Source organism: Pan paniscus, chromosome 18 (genome assembly GCF_029289425.2).
Source record: "Pan paniscus chromosome 18, NHGRI_mPanPan1-v2.0_pri, whole genome shotgun sequence".
NCBI lineage: Eukaryota > Metazoa > Chordata > Mammalia > Primates > Hominidae > Pan > Pan paniscus.
This window is the reverse complement of record NC_073267.2, coordinates 30,378,513-30,396,317: the sequence shown is the minus strand read 5'-3', so window position 1 is coordinate 30,396,317 and position 17,805 is coordinate 30,378,513. Positions and strand designations below refer to the sequence as shown.

Genomic DNA, 17,805 nt, shown 5'->3' with positions numbered 1-17,805 from the left:
ACCGTTTGTCACCTGCACGTTTGAATCTGTTGTGGGGATCTCCAGCCAGCAGGAATGGAGAGTATGAAGCTGGCCTACTTCCTCAGGCCAAAGACCAGAAGTCACATACATCACCTCCTCACATTCTATTGGTGGAAACTTAGTCACATGACCATGCCTACTGCAACGGAGGCTGGGACATGCAGTTCCACCATGTTCTTGGGGAAGAAGGGCTCATTGGATTTTGGATAATGAGTAGTCTTTGCCACAGAGACACAGCCAGGCAATCCAAGAGGCCCAAAAGCTAACCAATAGGAGTGCCAGGAAGAGAGAACCCAAGAAATGGAAGAAGGAGGATGATCAGAGATCATTCTCACTCTGATGAGAAACATGCGTCTTCAGGCTGAAAAGCCCACCTAGTGCCTGCCCAATGAAAGAAAACCCATGCCGGGCACACTGGAACCCCAAAAGTGTCATGTACGACTTAGCTATTTCCTAAGGAACAGGAAGCAGCTGGTGATTAGGTTAACATAAATGAAAGAAAGAAAAAAATCCCAGGGTAAGAAAAAATTAATAGAATGAACACCACATTAGGCTCTGAACTTCCTGGGGCTGGCCCTGAAAGGGAAAATTTACATAAGTTCCTCCTTTTTGACTATAAGAACTAGTTCCTTAGAATGTCAATATTTCGTGACACTCACTTCTAAAATTAATTTTCATATAAGAACATATCTTATGCCAGTTGATGTCATGGATATAATGGCTGATGGGCAACACACCACTCCTGAGAAAGGCTTGGGCACTGGAGTCAGACCAACCTGAAGGCAGCCACCACTCACTGTGTGCCCTTGGGAACATTTCTGAGTCTCAGTTTTCCTCACCTTTAAAATGGGCATAGTAAAAGGAAAAGAAGAGCCAGGCATGGTGGCACAGTAGTAGTCCAGTAATCCCAGCTTAATAGCCAAGGAGGCCAAGGCAGGAGGAGTTTTGAGGCCATCCTGGGGACCATAGGGAGACCCTGTCTCTCTAGATTTAAAAAATATATTAAAAAGTAAAGAAAAATGGGCATAGAGTATTTATCTCACAACATTATTAATTTGTTCTTTAATTCCGCAAATATTTGTTGAACACCAACCATGTGTCTGGCATAGGATTGTGACAATTAATGAAATCAAGGGCCAGTCACCTGTCCTCTTGGAGGTAGCCTTCTCCGGAATGAGACAGACTCTACATATGTAGGAAGCAGGCATCATGGAGAAACATCACTCAGGAAAGTGGGGGAAGGAAGTGCTCGTTTCTACAGGCTGATGTCTCTGAGAAGGGGACATCTGAGGGGAGACTTGAGGGAAGAGAGGGAGCAGCCATGAGATGTTCATGGGGAATCCCATGGACAAACAAAGCCAGTTCAAAGGCCCTAAACTGGGTCCTGCTTCGCGTGTTCTGGGAAGCCCAAGGAGGCCAGTATGGCTGGAGCAGAGTGCATGAAAAGCGAAGTCAAGAGGAAAGGGGGCCATAGGGCACGGCTTTAGGTCATTATTAGCACTTTCACTCTGAGTCAGTGTGGAGAGTTTAGAGAGCTTCAACTTTGTTTTGTTCTGTTTTCTAGAGACAGAGTTTTACTCTGTGGCCCAGACTGGAGTACACTGGTGCAATTATGGCTCACTGCGGCCTCCAACTTCTGGGCTGAAGCGACCCTCCCACCTTAGCCTCCTGAGTGGCTGGGACCACAGGTGTGTGCCATCATGCCCAGCTTTTTTTTTTTTTTTTTTTTTGATACAGAGTCTTGCTCTGTCACCAGGCTGGAGGGTAGTGGCACGATCTTGGCTCACTGCAACCTCTGCCTCCCTGGTTCAAGCAATTCTCCTGCCTCAGCCTCCCAAGTAGCTGAGACTACAGGCACGTGCCACCATGCCCAGCTAATTTTTGTATTTTTAGTAGAGACGGGGTTTCACCATGTTGGCCAGGATTGTCTTGATCTCTTGACCTTGTGATCTGCCTGCCTCAGCCTCCCAAAGTGCTGGGATTACAGGCGTAAGCCACTGCGCCCTGCCGCTGATTTTTGTATTTTTTGTAGAGACAGGGTCTTGCTATGCTGCCCAGGTTGGTCTCAAACTCCTGGGCTCAAGTGATCACCAGGGTTTCTTGACAGATTGGATTTGGGGATGTGTGAGAGAGGATTGAGGACAACACCAAGGTTTTCGGCCACACCAACTGTAAGAATAGAATTGTTGTATTCTGATATGGGAAGGCTGCAGGAGGAGCAGGTATGGGGGAGAAGATAAAGAGTTCATTTTGGGCCCGGGCGCGGCGGCTCACACTTGTAATCCCACCACTTTGGGAGGCAGAGGCAGGCAGATCGCTTGAGCTCAGGAGTTTGAAACCAGCCTGGCCAACATGGTGAAACCCTGTCTGTACTAAAAATACAAAAAATTTGCTGGGTGTGGTGGCACGTGCCTGTAATCTCAGCTACTCGGGAGGCTGAGGCAGGAGAATCACTTGAACCTGGGAGGCGGAGTTTGCAGTGAGCCAAGATCAGGCCACTGCACTCCAGCCTGGGCAACAGAGCAAGATTCTGTCTCAAAAAAAAAAAGTTCATGTTGGGACATGTTAAGTTTGTGTTGCCTGTCAGACACCCAAGGGGAAGTTTCAAGTGAGCAGTTCTGAAGCTCACAGAAGAGGTCTGCAGTGAAGATGAAAACTTGGGGGACATCAACATTTGGATGATATTTAAAGCCAGGGGTCTGTGTGAGCTCAACTCAAGAGTGAGTGTCACCAGGCACCATGGCTCATGCCTATAACCCTAACACTTTTGGAGGCCAAGGTGGGAGGATCACTTGAGCCCAGGAGTTTGAGACCAGCCTAGGCAACACGGTGAGACCCTATCTCTACTTAAAATTTTAAAAATTAGCCAGGCAGGGGGGCACGTGCCTGTGGTCCCAGCTACTTGGGAGGCTGAAGTGGGAGGATTGCTGTAACCCAGGAGTTTGAGTTTGGAGTGAGATAGGATTATGCCACTGCACTTCAACCTGGGTGACAGAACAAGATTCTATCTCAAAATTAAAAATAAAAAAAAAAAAAAAAAGAGTGGCCAGGCGCCATGGCTCATGCCTGTAATCCCAGCACTTTGGGAGGCTGAGGCGGGCAGATCATGAGGTCGGGAGATCGAGACCATCCTGGCTAACACGGTGAAACCCCATCTCTACTAAAAATATGAAAAATTAGCCAGGCATGGTGGTGAGCGCCTGTAGTCCCAGCTACTCAGGAGGCTGAGGCAGGAGAATTGCATGAACCCGGGAGGCGGAGCTTGCAGTGAGCCAAGATCGTGCCACTGCACTCCAGTCTGGGCGACAGAGCGACACTCCGTCTCAAAAAAAAACAACGAAAAATGAGTGAGTGTCAATTAGGAGAAGAGGACCAACACAGACATAAGAAGTGGGTGCCACTTCACTTACAGAGAGGGCAGTGACAGCTCAGAGATTCTGTGTCTTGCCCAGGGTCACACAGCTGGTAAGGGGTAGGATCAGAATTCACAATGAGGTCCTAGTTCAGATCTTTTTGCACTCTATTAGAGTAATCCATATAGACTTCTGTTGATCTAAGTCGACCCGTGGCTATAACTGGAAATAGTTAAGGAGTGTTCACTCAGCCCTCAAGCCTTGAGAGAGAGTCTCGCCCTGTCACCAAGGCTGGAGTGCAGTGGTACGATCTCGGCTCACTGCAACCTCCGTCTCCCGGGTTCAAGCGATTCTCCTGCCTCAGCCTCCCAAGTAGCTGGAACTACAGGTGCCTGCCACCATGCCCAGGTAATTTTTGTATATTTAGTAGACATGGGGTTTCACCACATTGGCCATGCTGGTCTTGAACTCCTAACCTCAAGTGATCCGCCCGCCTCGTCCTCCCAAAGTGCTGGGATTACAGATGTGAGCCACTGTACCCAGCCAGCAGCTGGGCTTTTGAGAAGATTTGGAGAATCAAGAGTCCACAATTCTTGATTCTCAGTGTGGGCCTGGAGGTTGCATGGGTTTGCAATACATTGAGTCTGGGCAGATGTGTGCGCCTAGCAAAGCCAGAGGTGGTAGCAGCCATCACAGGTTTCCAAAGCTGGGGCCCTGGCCACCTAAGTATCAGCCAGTACAGACACAATATTAGATCTGCCCCAGCCCTTGAACAACTGATGGGGCACTCAGTATCACACCTCAATCGGCCTCCCTCCATTGGAGGACTGACTCCATTCCTCAATATCAAGATAAGTGTCACAGACTGTCCCTGTCCCAGCTCTAAATTAAAGGTAATGATGCTGCCCTCTCCAGGACAGTCATAAAGTTAAACAAGAAAATAGTGAAATTACCCAGCTCACGACAAAGCTTGGCACAGAGTTTACTGTTTTTCTTTTCCCGTCTCAGCCTTTAAGAACTCAGTAAAGGCCAGGCGAGGTGGCTCACGCCTATAATCCCAGCACTTTGGGAGGCCAAGGTGAGCGGATCACCTGAGGTCAGGAGTTCGAGACCAGCCTTGCCAACTTGGCAAAATCCTGTCTCTACTAAAAATACAAAAATTAGCTGGACTTGGTGGCAGGCACCCGTAATCCCAGCTACTTGGGAGGCTGAGACAGGAGAATCATTTGAACCCGGTAGGCGGAGGTTGCAGCGAGCCGAGATCATGCCACTGTACTCTCCAGCCTGGGTGACAGAGCGAGACTCGGTTAAAAAAAAAAAAAAAAAAAGGAAAGAAAGAGGAAAGGAAGAGAGAGAGAAAGAGAAAGAAAGAAAAGGAAAGGAAAAGGAAAGAAGAAAAGAAAAAAGAAAGGAACAGAACAGAACTAAGCAAAGATCCCTCAGAAGGGACCTCCAGGGGTCCCCCCACCCTCGTATCTGTTCAGTTCTGTTTCCGTTCAGTTGGATGTGTCCCACCTAGGAAGTGGTTTCAGACAGGGTTCCTCAGAGCCCTGGGGTTCAGAGGTGATGTTTTGGGGTTTGTGGCTCTGGGCTGGTCATCATCTACCCTCACTCCCAGACCTATTCTCAGCCCTACCCTCTGCCCTGGAGGCTCCCCCACCCTCTGTTTTTTGTTTTGTTTTGTTTTGAGATGGAGTCACGCTCTGTTGCCCAGGCTGGAGTGCAGTGGCAGGATCTTGGCTTACTGCAACCTCTGCCTCCCCGGTTCAAGCAATTCTTCTGTCTCAGCCTCTCAAATAGCTGGGATTACAGGTGCCCTCCACCATGCCCAATTAATTTTTTTGTATTTTTAAATAGAGACAGGGTTTTGCCATGTTGGCCAGGCTGGTCTCGAACTCCCGCCTGGGCCTCCCAAAGTGCTGGGATTACAGGCCTGAGCCACTGCGCTTGGCCTCTTTTTTTTTTTTTTTTTTTTTTTTTTTTTTGAGATGGAGTCTCGCTCTTTCGCCAGGCTGGAGTGCAGTGGCGCGATCTCGGCTCACCGCAGCCTCCAACTCCCCTGGTTCAAGCGATTCTCCTGCCTCAGCCTCCTGAGTAGCTGGGATTACAGGCACATGCCACCATGCCCAGCTAATTTTTGTATTTTTAGTAGAGACAGGGTTTCTTTTTTTTTTTTTTTTTTTCAGACGGAGTTTCACTCTTGTCACCCAGGCTGGAGTGCAATGGCACAATCTCGGCTCACTGCAACCTCTGCCTCCCAGGTTCAAGCGATTCTCCTGCCTCAGCCTCCCAAGTAGCTGGGACTACAGGTGTGTGCCACCACGCCCGGCTAACTTTTGTATTTTTAGTAGAGACGGGGTTTCACCATCTTGGCCAGGCTGGTCTCGAACTCCTGACCTCATGATCCACCCGCCTCGGCCTCCCAAAGTGCTGGGATTACAGGCGTGAGCCACCGCACCCGGTGAGACAGGGTTTCACCATGTTGGCCAGGATGGTCTCGATCTCCTGACCTCGTGATATGCCCGCCCTGGCCTCCCAAAGTGCTGGGATTACAGGCGTGAGCCTCCATGCCTGGCCTTTTTTCTTTTTTAAGAGTAAGAGTAGACTTTATTTTATTTCTTTATTATTTATTATTATTATTTTTTGAGACAGAGTCTCACTCTGTTGCCCAGGGTGGAGTGCAGTGGCATGATCTTGGCTCAGTGCAACCTTCGCTTCCTATGTTCAAGCAATTCTCCTGCCTCAGCCTCCCAAGTAGCTGGGACTACAAGTGCATGCCACCACACCCAGCTAATTTTTTATTTTTAGTAGAGACGGGGTTTCGTCATGTTGGCCAGGCTGATCTTGAACTCCTGACCTCAGGTGATCCGCCCACCTCGGCCTCCCAAAGTGCTGGGATTACAGGTGTGAGCCACTGCGCCCGGCCTTATTTATTTATTTTTGAGACAGTGTCTCACTATGTTGCCCAGGCTGGAGAGTAGTGATGCAATCTTGGCTCACTGCAACCTCCACCTCCTAGGTTCAAGCAATTCTCCTGCCTCAGCCTCCTGAGTAGCTAGGATTACAGGCACGTGCCACCACATCTGGCTAATTTTTTGTATTTTTAGTAGAGATGGGGTTTTACCATGTTGGCCAGGCTGGTCTTGATGTCCTGACCTTGTGATCCACCCGCCTCAGCCTCCCAAAGTTCTGGGATTACAAGCGTGAGCCACCGCGCCTGGCCTCTTTCTTTTTTTCTCTCAAGACGGAGTCTCGCTCTGTCGCCCAGGCTGGAGTGCGGTGGTATGATCTCGGCTCACTGCAAGCTCTGCCTCCCGGGTTCAAGGCATTCTCCTGCCTCAGCCTCCCGAGTAGCTGGGATTACAGGCGCCCACCACCATGCCTGGCTAATTTTTTGTATTTTTTAGTAGAGACGGGGTTTCACCGTGTTAGCCAGGATGGTCTCGATCTCCTGACCTCGTGATCTGCCCGCCTTGGCCTCCCAAAGTGCTGGGATTACAGGCGTGAGCCACTGCACCTGGCCTTTTTTTTTTTTTTTTTGGGTAAGAGTAGACTTTGCCAGGCACAGTGGCTCACGCCTGTAATCCCAGCACTTTGGGAGGCCAAGGCGGGTGGAGCATTTGAGGTCAGGAGTTCGAGACCAGCCTGGCCAACATGGTGAAAACCTGTCTCTACTAAAAATACAAAAATTAGATGGGTGTGGTGGTACACGCCTGTAATCCCTGCTACTCAGGAGGCTGAGGCAGGAGAATTGCTTGAACCTGGGAGGCAGAGGTTGCAGTGAGCCGAGATCGCACCACTGCACTCCAGCCTGGGTGACAGAGACTCCATTTCAAGAAAAAAAAAAAAAAAGAATCCAGTCACAAAGGATCATGTCTACTTATATAAAATGTCCAGAAAAAGACTGGTCACAGTGGTTCACGCCTATAATCCCAGCACTTTGGGAGGCAGAGGTGGGCGGATCACTTGAGGTCAGGAGTTCAAGACCAGCCTGGTCAACATGGTGAAACCCCATCTCTACTAAAAATACAAAAAATTACCCGGCATGTTGGCAGGCACCTATAATCCCAGCTACTCGAGAGGCTGAGGCAGGAGAACTGCTTGAACCCGGGAGGTGGAAGTTGCAGCGAGCCGAGATCATGCCACTGCATTCCAGCCTGGGCAACAGAGTGAGACTCCATCTCAAAAAAAAGAAAAGAAAAGAAAAACAAAAAGATGGTCTCACTCTGTTGCCTAGGCTGGAATGCAGTGGCGAAATCACGGCTCACTGTAGCCTCAACCTCCTGGGCTCAAGCAATCCTCCCACCTCAGCCTCCTGAGTAGCTGGGACCACAGGCACACACCACCTCACCTGATTAATTTTTTTTTTTTTTAAATTTCTAGAGACAAGGTCTCGCTATGTTGCCCAGGCTGGTCTTTAACTCCTGGGCTCAATCAATCTGCCCACCTCGGCCTCCAAAAGTGCTAGGATTACAGGTGTGAGCCACCGTGCCTGGCCTAAAACTGAGAAATTTTTGTTTGTTTGTTTGTTTGTTTTATTGAGATGGAATCTCGCACTGTTGCCCGGGCTGGAGTGCAGTGGCGTGATCTCGGCTCATTGCAAGCTCCGCCTCCCGAGTTCAAGTGATTCTCCTGCCTCAGCCTCCCGAGTAGCTGAGATTACAGGCGTGCACCACCACGCCTGGCTAATTTTTTGTATTTTTAGTAGAAACGGGGTTTCACCACGTTAGCCAGGCTGGTCTTGATCTCCTGACCTCGTGATCCGCCCGCCTCAGCCTCTCAAAGTGCTAGTATTACAGGCATGAGCCACCGCGCCCAGCCAAAATAAATACTTTCAAAAAGGCACTTGCTGAAAAGGAAAAAAAAAAAAAAAGCCTCAATACAACTGTTCCAAGAAGGTATTTATTTATTTACTTATTTTTAGAGACAAGGTCTTACCACATTGCCCAGGCTGAAGTAAAGTAGTGCAATCACCACTACACTTCAGCCTTGAACTCCTGGGCTCAACTGATTCTCCTGCTTCAGCCTCCAGAGCAGCTGGGACTACAGCATGTGCCACTTTCTGAAATTTTTTGAATAGACGGGGGTCTCACTACGTTGCCTAGGCTGGTCTCGAACTTCTGGACTCAAGTGATCCTCCTGCCTTGGCCTCCCAAAGTGCTGGGATTACAGGCATGAGCCACTGTGCCCAGCCTCCCAGTTGCTAAAATATTGAAATCCTTCTGTGCCTCTTGGTAATTAGCCAGTGGCCCAAGGAACTCCCCCAAACCCTCCCACCCTGGTTACCCTGGCCACTCCTTCAGGAAACCCCAGAAGGCCCCACATTCCAGCTGCTAAAGGATCTACACCTGCATGACAATCACATCCCAAGGACTAGTATATACGAAACCTGGCCTAGTGCACATTTTTCATGTTTACTAAGTGTTAGATGTTGTTATTATACCAAAGGCAACTTCAGGAACAATCAGACCAAAGCCTCAGAAGATAGACATTCCAGGGGACCCAGGTAGGTATCATATGTCCTGCCTCCTCGTGGATACCAGACTAGTTGGTGGCAGCAGGGTCACAGAAAGCCCATGGCTGTGGTATTCAAAGCCAGGCTCCATCCCTGCCCTTCCTCATACCTGCTGCTAGTCCGCATTGCACACGAGTGCATGAGCACAGAGAATGGTGCCCCCTGCTGACCTCCCTGAAGAACTTTAGTGAGATTTGTGGAAAATCAGAAGCTTCTCCTTGAACCTTCTCTGCTGCCAGGGATGCTGGGGCACCAGGCAGGGTTGGGCTGGGATGGGACACAGCATCGTGTACTCGAAAAGTCTAGGCTGGGCTTGATGGCTTACACCTGTAATCCCAGCACTTTGGGAGGCTGAGGTGGGTGGATCACGTGAGGTCAGGAGTTTGAGACCCGCCTGGTCAACACGGCAAAACCCTGTCTCTACTAAAAATACAAAAATTAGGCCAGGCACGGTGACTCACACCTGTAATCCCAGCACTTTGGGAGGCCGAGGCAGGCGGATCACTTGAGGTCAGGAGTTCAAGACCAGCTTGGCCAACATGGCAAAACCCCGTCTCTACTAAAAATACAAAAATTAACCGGGCATGATGGTGGGTGCCTATAATCCCAGCTACTCAGGAGGCTGAGGCAGGAGAATCACTTGAACCTGGGAGGCTGAGGTTGCAGTGAGCCAAGATTGTGTCACTGCACTCCAGCCTGGGCGACAGAGCTACACTTTGCCTCAAAAAAAAAAAAAAAAAAGCCGAGCATCTGAGCATGGTGATGGGCACCTGTGGTCCCAGCTATTCAGGAGGCTGAGGCTGGAGAATTGCTTGAACCCGGGAGGCAGAGGATGTAGTAAGCTGAGATCACGCCATTGCACTCCAGCCTGAGCAACAGAGCAAGACTCCGTCTCAAAAAAGAAAGAAAGAAAGAAAGAAAAGTCTAAGACCAGGTGCGGGGGCTCATGCCTGTAATCCCAATGCTTTAGGAGGCTTGTTTGGGCCCAGGAGTTCAAGACCAGCCTGGGCAAAACAGGGAGACCCTGTCTCTAATTAAAAAAAAAAAAAGACTGGGCATGGTGGCTCACGCTTGTAATCCCAGCACTTTGGGAGGCCAAGGCAGGCAGATTACGAGGTCAGGAGTTTGAGACCAGCCTGGCCAGTGTGGTGAAACTCCATCTCTACCAAAAATACAAAAATTAGCTGGGCATGGTGGCACACGCCTGTAATCCCAGCTACTCGGAAGGCTGAGGCAGGAGAATCACTTGAACCTGGGACGCAGAGGTTGCAGTGAGCCGAGATTGTGCCACTGCACTCCAGCCTGGGTGACAGAGCGAGACTCCATCTCAAAACAAAAACAAAAACAAAAGTCCAAGTGGGGTCTTCCAACCAGACAAAAGTAACACCGGCCAGATATACCTACCTATCTTAAACAAGTAAAAACCCACCCAAAATCTTAGCCTTTCAGACACTGCACACCAGCAGCACAGGGCAGTGAGCACTGAGAAATGAGAAACCATGGAGATGAATCCTAGGACTGCCCGGTTTCCTGTCTGGAGAGAATTTCCAGGCAGTATCACAGGAAAGGGACTCACAGGGTCCAGCAGTCTCCCCAAGTGGAAGAGATAGAGTCCGGATTTCAGAGAGGCCAAGGCAGGTGGGGTTCACAAGGCAGAGTACTAAGGAATGCATGGAGAGCTCCAGCCATCTGCAGAGGGGCCACAGTCCAGCTAAGCACTGAGCGGCCCGTGTGGGAGTCCGCAGAATGACCACCGGAAAAGAGCAGGCAGGACAATCCCAGGGATCAGACTGGGCAAGGCTAGCATGGGGTTCACCAACCAGAGTGGAAAGACCACCACGTGCTCCAGTGGCTCAGTCGGTTAGCGCTTGGTACTTACACAGCAGTATATGTCCGGGTGATGCCAAGGTTGTGAGTTCGACCCTCACCTGGAGCATGTTTTCTTCCCATTGCGATTTCAGACATTTCATGGTAATGCATTTTTCCCTTCTCTTGGCCGGGCATGGTGGCTCACACCTGTAATCCCAACACTTTGGGAGGCCAAGGCAGGTGATCACAAGGTCAGGAGTTCGAGACCAGCCTGTCCAATGTGGCAAAACCCTGTCTCTACTAAAAATACAAAAAAAAAAAAAAAAAAAACTAGCCAGGTGTGGTGGTACACACCTGTAGTCCCAGCTACTCGAGAGACTGAGGCAGGAGAATCGCTTGAACACAGGAGGCAGAGGTTGCAGTGAGCTGAGATCATGCCACTGCACTCCAGCCTGGGCAACAGAGTGAGACTCTGTCTCAAAAAAAAAAAAAAAAAAAAAAAAAGACCACCAAGCATAGAGGCATCCTGTAGAGGACTCGGAAGCAGGCTGCTCAGTTTTTGGGGCCAAATTAACCAGACTAGGGGCAATTCTGGTCATGACTAACAAAGGTGAAAAGAAAGCCTTTAGGCCAGGCGTGGGGTGCACGCCTGTAATCCCAGCAGTTTGGGAGGCCAAGGCAGGAGGATCGCTTGAGGCCAGGAGTTTGAGACCAGCCTGGGCAACATAGTGAGACCCTGTCTCCACACACACACACACACACACACAAAAGTAATTACGTTTTAGAAAAACAAAGAAAGACCTATAGCAATCTGAGAGGCATATATATATGCTTGAAAACTGCTCACCTCTGAGTGAGAACAGTGGGGGTCTGTGGTATTCTTGCCAGGACGGCTCCCCCTCTCCCCATTCCCAGCTGGGTAGCTGCAGAGGTTCTGCCACGGTGGGCACACCTTAAGGTCTGGCAGTTTTACTGCCGAAGGGAGCTCATTTGATTGGGAGAAGCGGACGATACCCATGCCCAGCAATGTCAGTGCAAGTGAAAATCTTAGTGGCAAGTGAGTAGGAACCTGATGTATTTGCAATTGGGGCACACATATTAGTTCCATTTGCAGCAGAAAGCAGAGAGCCCAAGCTACCCATACGCTCTAGGCTGATCCTAAGGCTGCAAGCACAGAAAAGATCCCAAAGGGCCAGGCCTGGCAGACTGAAAAACAGCCTGAACTTTGTGTTCTCCCACCCACACCCAGATCCACAGGCAGAGGACAAAACTCTCCTTGGCTCAAAGTGACTGAGCCCAGCCTCTATCTGGCTGACCTAAGGCTACACAGACACAGGGGTATTCCTAGGAATTCAAACTTGAAAACAAAAACAAGAATTTTTTAAAATAAGGCAGAGACACCAGTGGCCACACACCATGGCAAATTATAAAACAAACACAAAGCAATGACAACAACCGCCTTTGGGGGGCATTAGAATCCAGTTCAAACGCAAGGGGGAAAAAGTAAGCAGTGGAAAGTCTTTGACCATCCCCAGATGTTGCATATAGCAAGACAAAGACTGAGCAGCTGTTAACACATTCATGGCCAGATGCGGTGACTCACACCTGTAATCCCAGCACTTTGGGAGGCTGAGGTGGGCAGATCACTAGGTCATGAGATCAAGACCACCCTGGCTAACGTGGTGAAACCCTGTCTCTACTAAAAATACAAAAAATTAGCCGGGTGTGGTGGCGGGCGCCTGTAGTCCCAGCTACTCAGGAGGCTGAAGCAGGAGAATGGCATGAACCCAGGAGGCGGAGCTTGCAGTGAGCCGAGATCATGCCACTGCACTCCAGCCTGGGCGACAGAGCAAGACTCCGTCTCAAAAAAAAAAAAAAAATTAGCTGGGCGTGGTGGCACATGCCTGTAATTCCAGCTACTCGGGAGGCTAAGGCAGGAGAACTGCTTGAACTGAGAGGCAGAGGCTGCAGTGAACTGAGATAGTGCCACTTCACACCAGCCTGGGTAACAGAGTGTGACTCCGTCTCAAAAATAAAAATAAAAATAGCCAGGCGCGGTGGCTCACACCTGTAATCCCAGCACTTTGGGAGGCTGAGGTAGGCGGATCATGAGGTCAGGAGTTCAAGACCATCCTGACCAACATGGTGAAAACCCATCTCTACTAAAAATACAAAAATTAGCCAGGCATGGTGGCACGCGCTTGTAATCCCAGCTACTAAGGAGGCTAAGGCAGGAGAGAATCTCTTGAACCCGGGAGGCGGAGGTTGCAGTGAGCTGAGATCGCGCCATTGCACTCCAGTCTGGGGGACAAGAGTGAGACTTCGTCTCAAAAATAAAATAAAATAAGCCAGGCACGGTGGCTCACGCCTGTAATACCAACACTTTTGGAGATGGAGGCAGGCAGATCATGAGGTCAGGAAATCGAGACCATCCTGGGTAACATAGTGAAAACCCGTCTCTAGTAAAAATACAAAAAAAATTAACTGGGTGTGGTGGCGGGCGCCTGTAATCCCAGCTCTCAGGGAGGCAGAGACAGGAGGATAGCTTGAGCCCAGGAGTTTGAGACCTGTCTGGGCAATATAGCAAGACCCCGTTCTCCACAGAAAAGAAGAAAAAAAAGAGACAAAAAATAAAAATAAAAAATAAGGAGTTCCAGGAGAAAAGGAAAGAGAGAGGGGCAGAAAAAAATATTTGATGAAATGATGGCAAAAAAAACTTTCCAAATTTGATTTTTTTTAAAAAAATACAGTAATCTACACATCCAAGAAGCTCAGTGAATGCCACAAAGGATAAATACGTAAAGATCCATAGCCAGGTACATCGTAAACTGTTCAAAGACAAAGAGAAAATTATAAAAGCAGCAATTGAGAAAACTTATCATGTGTAGGGAAGCATCAATATTGACAAGGAGCTGGCTTTTTTAACTTTTATTTTGCAGAGATGGGGGTCTCACTATGTTGCCCAGGCTGGTCTCAAACTTCTGGCCTCAAACAATCCTCCTGCCTCAGCCTCCCAAAATGCTGAGATTACAGGCATGAGCCACCGCACCTGACCAGCAGTGGCTTGTGACTTCTTATCTGAAACAATAGAAGCCAGAAGGCAGTCCAATGACACGTTCAAAGTACAACGAACCCATCAACAGTAAAATATTTCATGGAAATTTCATGGACAACTTTATGCCAGTAAATTCAACAACACAGACAAAATGGACAAATTCCTTAAAAATAAGAAACCACCAAAGCTCACTCAAGAAGAAACAGAAGGCCGGGTGCGGTGGCTCATGTCTGTAATCCCAGCACTTTGGGAGACGAGGTGAGCAGATCACGAGGTCAGAAGATCGAGACCATCCTGGCTAACACAGTGAAACCCCGTCTCTACTAAAAATACGAAAAATTAGCAGGGCATGGTGGTGAGCGCCTGTAGTCCCAGCTACTCGAGGCTGAGGCACCTGCATGCACACAGGTGCACCTAGCAAAGAAAAAACCCTTCCCGCGGGGCTCGCCTTGCAGTGGGTGGGAGGAAGAGACAAGCTCATTGAAATGTGAATACTTGGTGAGTCAGAAGAGGAACTCAGAAGGCAGTGGTGGCTGCAACGCCCACGCTGGCCTTGATCATCTAGGCAGAGGCCTGCAAGGAAGTTGGGTCCACAGCAGAGCAGGGGCATCGGGAGCCTGGAAATGAGACCACTGCAGACTTGAGCAGGTGGTGACCTGGCCGACATTTTATTTTATTTATTTATATTTTATTATTTTATTTTATTTTTATTTTATATTGTTATGTTATGTTATTTTATTGAGACAGAGTCTTGCTCTGTCATTCAGGATGGAGTGCCGTGGTGTGATCTCAGCTCACTGCAACCTCTGTCTCCTGGTTCAAGTGATTCTCCTGCCTCAGCACAAGTAGCTGGGATTACAGGTGTCTGCCACCACGCCTGGCTAATTTTTGTATTTTTAGCAGAAATGGGATTTCGCCATGTTGGCCAGGCTGCCCTCGAACTCCTGGCCTCAGGTGATCTGCCCACCTTGGCCTCCCAAAGTGCTGGGATTACAGGCGTGAGCCACCGCATCCAACCCTGGCTGACCTTTTAAATGGACCCCCCAGCTGCTGTGAGGACAGACTGAGCAGGTGCCTGGAGGGGAGCAGGGGTTAAATAGGAGGCAGTCCAGGGAGATGCAGGTGGGAGATGGTGGTGGAGGGATGGGGTGGGCTGGGAGGTGACTTGAGAGGTCCTGAAAGCCACCAAGCCCTTACTGGGTTCCAGCGCTTGGCCAAGGGCTTCTGCGGATCATCTTATCAAACCTTCACCATGATTCTCGGAAGTTCCAGGCAGATGCTCTGAGGTTTGGGAAGGTTCTCCCTATGCCTATTATGTTTGCATTTTTATCAGGACTGGCTGCCAGGTCCTACCTGGTGTTTTCCCAGCACCAGCTGGTGTCACTGTAAGCCGCCTTCATGCGGAATGCCTGCTCTCCCTCCTGCTGTGAGTCTGGAATTGGGCCACGTGCTGGGTATCAGGTGCCTATGTGAACAGCTCCCAATAAACCCCTGGGCACTGAGTTGCTAGTGAGCTGCTCTGGTACAGAACACGTCACACTGGTTTAGTGTCACAGCTGGTTTAGGGGAGAATTAAGTCTGTCCTGTCCATCTCCCCTGGTGAGGACTCCAGAAGCTCCTGCCTGGGGCCCTCCAGACAGCCCAGGCACCTCTTTGCGTGGCTGATCTCGCTCTGCGTCCTTTTGCTGAATGTAGCTTAGCTCTGAGGGTGGCTCTGTGCGGGATCCAGTGACTCTTCCTGGGGAATCATCAAACCTGGGGGCCCCGAAGCAGCCGCAGCCCCACGTCCTCTCCGGCAGGCATCCCATCTGCCTCCTCCCGGGTGCGTCCCACGGGCCTGGGGATCTTGCTCACTCACTGTTGCTCTCATGAGGATGTAATTCTGCTGGGGCAGGTCTTTGTCTTATTTGATGTTTTATGCGCCAGGCATCCTAGGCACTCAGCAAATAGATGGATGAACGAGTCAAAGGCATAAATGAGCCTCCCTTTCTTCCTCTGTGATTGGGGAGAGAAGGGATGGCCACTGCAAAGGCTGCGGGGAGAGAATTGAGACCACCCCAGGCCAGCACTCAGCACCACATCTGCACAGAAACTCCCACATGGCTGCCGGCATGCCCAGACCTGCTTCCATGCGTTATCCAAGCAGGAACAACAAGAGGAATGGTGCCCCCATGCTCACCTTCATGCCCTCTCACTGTGCTTGTGGAGGCAGCATTCACCTTCCTTACATGAAACACACTCACCGGGGCTTCCCCAGCTCCTGCTCTCACAGGGAGGTCTGCCCAACTGCGTCCCAGCTTCGTCATGACATGGTACTTGCATTTCAGCCACTTAAGTCTGCATATGCCTAGAAATTCTCAACACAGGGGCACAGTGCCCACAGATGAGTGCGCTGAGCCGTGTGTGCAGGCCTTCCTGGAGCCCGGGGAGAGGCGCCCCACAGAGAGTAGAGGCCCAGCCTGAGCCTGCTCCTGCCTCTAATGCACCTGCTGTCAGGGGCAGGGTGTGAGAGCTTCTTCTCTGTGCCAGGCCCTACACAGTGCATCGCAAACACCACGGCTTGGTCCTTCCAGTGTCTCTCTCTCCTCTCAAAGGTGAGAAGGAGCCACGCTGCCTATACGCTCAGTGCCATTCACAGTTGCTTCATCAGGCTCCACTGCAACCCCCAGGGATGCTTCCCGTGTGGGGCTTGCTGAGTGCCAGCAGCAGTAACCCCAACTCCAGCCAACATAAGCAAAGTGCAACTTCGTGGAAGGACAAGACCAGCTCGGAGAAGAAGAGGGAAAGTTGGACAACCAGATCTTGGGAGGCACAAAACAGGCCAGCTTCAGGGACCAGGGAGCAGGGATTATCCGCATTCATTTATTTAGTTGCCAGTGGTTTTTCTTCCCTTGTTGGTCTGTTCCAAGTTCAAATGCCCAAGAAGCAACTCACATTGGCTTTTCAGTTTTAATGTGGTTATATTATTTAAAAATTCTTCATGCAGCCACTTGAAAATATTGAACAACCAATAATAGTTCCTGAACTTTTAATTGTTTGGGTTAATAGTTGTGTGAATGTATTAGTAATTTTGAGAACAATAGTTGTCATGGATACAGATGAGTTGCTATGGGATTCACATTCCTCCTGTATAATTTTTAGATGTGGCCGTGGGTCTCACTGATATTTTAATAACTGATTTGTTTTCCTCTAAGTCGTAAAGTATAAACTTTGAAGGTTATTTTGGACTTTTGTTTGTTATTTTACAAAATAAATTCCCAAGGCAAAGGGTCTGGTGGCTGACCCTAAGCTGACACCCAGCCCTCAGCTGGTAGAGCATCGGGCACCCGGCTAATGTCCTCACCAAGACCTCATGCAGTGGGGAACAGGGCGCCCCAGGGGAATCCTGATACTACTCCTAGAAGGAGGAAGGTATGTGGACAGACCCCCTTTAAAAGCACTGCCAGGCTGGGCGAGCTGGCTCATGCTTATAATCCCAGCACTTTGGGAAGCCAAGGTGGGTGGATCACCTGAGGTCAGAAGTTCAAGACCAGCCTGGCCAACATGGTGAAACCCCTGTCTCTACTAAAAATACAAAAATTAGCCGGGTTGGTGGCGCACACCTGTGGTTCCAGTTCCTCAGGGGACTGAGGCAGGAGAATCGCTTGAACTTGGGAGGTGGAGTTTGCAGTGAGGAGAGATTGAGCCACTGCACTCCAGCTTGGGTGACAGAGCGAGACTCCATCATGGAAAACAAACAAACAAACAAAAAAGCACTGCCATCTATGAATAGCAGCATGGCACAAAACAGAAGCCACTAGAGAGAGTATTGCAGGACGCTCATTTTATGTAAGAAGAAATGGAGGCTCAGAGAAGGGGTGACTGCCAAGGGTGAGTGACCCAGTGCAAGGAGCCAGCTTCCGTTCCAACTGCAGATTCTAGCCCTTCACCAACTCACTTCTCCTCACCAAGGGCTTCACTTGCACCACTGCAGTCTTCCTTTCAACAGTCGTGGGAGACACAGACCAGTCCCCATTTTACAGATGCGAAAAAGGAGGCTTGGGGAACTCCTT

General features: G+C 49.7%; 1 non-coding gene across 1 annotated transcript; it reads left to right on the top strand.

The window, feature by feature from the left end:
* The first annotated feature begins 10,731 nt into the window (after positions 1 to 10,731).
* Positions 10,732 to 10,825, top strand: TRNAV-UAC (transfer RNA valine (anticodon UAC)). Its single transcript has 2 exons — positions 10,732 to 10,769; positions 10,790 to 10,825. It is a non-coding gene; the product is annotated as a tRNA-Val (tRNA).
* The last annotated feature ends 6,980 nt before the right edge of the window (positions 10,826 to 17,805 follow it).